We start from the raw sequence: 3,810 nt of genomic DNA, 5'->3' as shown, positions 1-3,810 counted from the left end.
ATTTAGATTGTTGTCAGAGGCAACTAAGAGGCAAGATCAGAGGGAAGACATAAGTCATTCGATGTGATCATGTCATTAGAGAAGCGCGAATCAAAATCACAGTGAGACACCATCTCACACCAGTCAGAATGGTTATTATTAAAAACTCAAACAAGAACAGGTGCCGGTGAGGTTGCAAAGAGAAAGAACACTTATGCAGTGTTGGTGGGAGTGTACGTTAGTTCAGCCATTGTGGAAAACACTAGCAATTCCTCAAAGACCTAAAAACAGAACTCCCATTTGACCCAGTAATGAGATTGTATATACCCAAAGGATTATAAATTGTTCTGTTATGCAGACACATGCACATGTATGTTCATTGCGGCACTATTCACAATAGCAAAGACATAGAATCAACCTAAATGCCCATCAACGGTAGACTGGATAAAGAAAATGGGGTACATATACACCATGGAATACTATGCAGCCATAAAAAAGAATGAGATCACGTCCTTTGCAGGAACATGGATGGAGCTGGAAGCCATTATCCATAGCAAACTATGCAGGAGCAGAAAACCAAACACCACATGTTCTCACTTAGTGGGAGCTAAATGACACATGGGCACACAGAAGAGAACAATAGACACTACACGTAAGGGTGGAGGTTGGAAGGAGGGAGAGGATCAGGAAAAATAATAAATAGGTACTAGGCTTAGTACCTGGGTGACAAAATAATGTGTACAACAAACCCCCGTAACACATAACAAAATAATCTATATGACGAACCTGTTCATGTACCCCTAAAGTTGAAATAGAAGTTAAAAACAAAACACGATCCGGAGTTCTTTCAAGGGCAACAATCCAGTTTAATTGGTCAAGTTCTAATGGTAAGCACCACATTGTTTTCTGCTTGTTTCTTAATCTGGCCACCTGCTCGGCTTGTGATGGAGGGTGTGCATTCTCCAGGTAGTGGAATAGTACCCATCCTTTATGAAGCATGTCTATGGTCGGGCCATCTATGTTTATTTTATTGGATCCATACAGCCCAATAAGACAGGTCCTACCCCTAAGGATCAAGAACAAGATGTCAGAGGAAGAGGTAGGAAAATACACCATAGTGGAGATCTGTGCCAAGAAGATTCATGAGAAGAGGTTTCTGCACCAGCCTAGGAAAGTTGAGATGAGTGCCCTTAGGTGATCCTGTGCAAGGCAGGCACCGCCTTGGAATGTCAATCATGGGAAGCCGCCCTAGCCACATAACATTTTGTCAGATTTCCGACAGGGCTATGGCAACCGAGGGCATAGTCTGTGGGCAATGGACATGGCATTCGACCCGGTATTCTTGTTTCATTTATGATACAAGGGCACGTTTTCCAGTAAGTTCTGTTTTGAGAGAGTAAGCGAGAAAGGACAGATCTCCCGGTTGACTGGCTTCGGAGCAGATGGGACACAGCAGCTTCTGAAAGCCTCCTGGTTCTCCTGCAAATAAATTTCTCAGATGCATATATTTAGGGAAACAATTCATCAATGAAAATGACAAAACCATCTGGCTCTAGAGACTAAAAAAAATTTTAGAGGTTTTAAACATTTACGTTCTGATGAAGAGTATGTATCTAGGTTTTATTTCAAGGAGTTGTTGAGTTTGATTTGTGGTTTGTTTTTAGGGATTTTTTAACCTGGCCCTGCTAATCGAGGAAGGTACTATAATCCCACACCATATCTTGGATTTCTTGGAAATTGACTCAACTCTCCATTCTAATAACATCTCCATTCTCCAGGAACTGTACGAAAGGTGAGCTCAGAGCCTCTAGAACTGTGGAATCTGAGGAACCCAAGTAGATGATGTTTGCTTCTTGGTTAAAGTTAGCTTTACCCTTATTTTGTAATGTAAATTGTATTTAAAAAACAAACAAACAAAAACAAAAGACAGGGCACTGTGGCCCATACTTGTAATCCCAGCACTGTGGGAGGCTGAGGCGGGCAGATCACTTGAGGTCAAGAGTTCAAGACCAGCCTGGCCAACATGATGGAACCTCATCTCTACTAAAAGAACAAAAAAAAAAAGAGAGAGAGAGAAAAGAAAGAAAAAGCCCAGGGTTTGCTTCTACTAGAAAACATTCAGCCAGATCCGAGTGTATTTCTCTTTTCTAATATCTGAAGTTTAAGATATAGAAGGTACTTGATCTGAAGTTTAAGGGCTGACCAAAAATTTCCACGAGAATGGAAAGAATAACAATCTGATTATTAGCCCATGCTTGTCTCTTTTTTGTTTTGAGGCAGGGCCTCACTGTCACTCAGGCTGGAGCGCAGTGGTACGATCTCAGCTCACTGCAACCTCCACTTCTTGGGTTCAAGTGATTCTCATGCCTCAGCCTCCTGAGTAGCTGGGATTACAGGCGTGCACCATCACACTGGTCTAAGTTTTGTGTTTTTAATAGAGACAGGGTTTCGCCATGTTGGCCAGGCTGGTCTTGAACTCCTGGCCTCAAGTGATCCACCTGCCTCGGCCTCCCAAAGTGCTGGGATTACAGGTGTGAGCCATCAGGCCCGGCCTAATTAGCTGATGCTTTTCTGAAAGATAAGGAAGCATTCCTACATCTGCGCTTTAAAGAGAAATACTGTTCTAGCGGGTCCTGTGCTTCAGCGTCTTGCTTGACTTTTATTTTACTTATTTTTAAATTTTTGCTGTCACCACAGCAGAACAGGCTTGACTCTTTAATTAAAGACAAAACTGACCTTTTTCTAAACTTCCTACTGGGATTCTAGAATGTCAGATCAGGCCAAATCACTTATTTGGCCACTGGCTTTCTTTCTTTGTCTCTCATCTTTGTCAGTTGAGTGTGCTCATTTGTCCAAAAGCAGAAGAATGTAGGTTTGTGGATCTGAAATTGCCAGTCCTGGGTCGTGCCACCAAAATTGGCTGACATGTCAAGATGCCCTGGGCTTTGTCTGCAGGTGCTGGAGCCACAGTAATGAGGAGTCCTTCAGCCCCTGCTCCTTGGCCTGGCTTTACCTGCACTTGCGGCTTCTCTGGGGTGCTGTCCTGCACTCAGCCCTGGTAGGTTTCATCTCCCACCGGCCCCGCCCTTGTGGCCCCTGGCCTTTGTCAGTCACTAATGCGTGCTTCTGATGTTTGCAGATCTACTTTCTGGGAACCTTTCTGCTGTCCATATTGATCGCCTGGACTGTGCAGTATTTCCAGTCTGTCTCAGGTAAAGATTTGTAAAAAGCGAAAGCAATATATAAAAAAAAGCAGGGATTTTTTTTTTTTTTTTTGGTCTACCGGAAAAATTGTGTTTTCCCTCCTGGTGCCCTTGGTCATGCTATCTCCTAGCCCTGGAGTCGTCTTCACAGGGTGGGAATCCTTCTAGAGGTATATGAAATTCCTGGCTGTTGGGAGGCCACAAAGTTACTATTGTATTTTTCAAAATAAGGATTTTATTTTTTATTTTATTTTATTTTATTTTGAGATGGAGTCTCGTTCTGTCACCCAGGCTGGAGTGCAGTGGTGTGATCTCAGCTCACTGCAACCTCTGCCTTCTGGGTTCAAGCAATTCTCCTGCCTCACCCTCCCGAGTAGCTGGGATTACAGGCATGCACCACCACACCTGGCTAATTTTTGTATTTTTAGTAGAGACAGGATTTCACCGTGTTGACCAGGCTGGTCCCGAATTCCTGACCTCAGGTGATCTGGCTGCCTCGGCCTCCCAAAGTGCTGGGATTACAGGCGTGGGCTACCGCACCAACCCTCAAAATAAGGATTTTCTTTAAAAAGCTTAAGAACTGACCTAATACAACTTCTTCCATTGAAAATACATCTGTCAGAATTCT

At 43.4% G+C, this 3,810-nt stretch overlaps 1 long non-coding RNA gene across 1 annotated transcript; it reads left to right on the top strand.

The window, feature by feature from the left end:
- The first annotated feature begins 1,622 nt into the window (after positions 1–1,622).
- Positions 1,623–3,223, top strand: LOC113223255. Its single transcript, XR_003308649.1, has 3 exons — positions 1,623–1,771; positions 2,935–3,037; positions 3,119–3,223. It is a non-coding gene; the product is annotated as an uncharacterized LOC113223255 (long non-coding RNA).
- The last annotated feature ends 587 nt before the right edge of the window (positions 3,224–3,810 follow it).

This window comes from Piliocolobus tephrosceles, unplaced genomic scaffold, assembly GCF_002776525.5.
Source record: "Piliocolobus tephrosceles isolate RC106 unplaced genomic scaffold, ASM277652v3 unscaffolded_40371, whole genome shotgun sequence".
Classification (NCBI taxonomy): domain Eukaryota; kingdom Metazoa; phylum Chordata; class Mammalia; order Primates; family Cercopithecidae; genus Piliocolobus; species Piliocolobus tephrosceles.
Note: the sequence above shows the minus strand (reverse complement) of the source record. Positions and strands in the feature narration are given on the sequence as shown.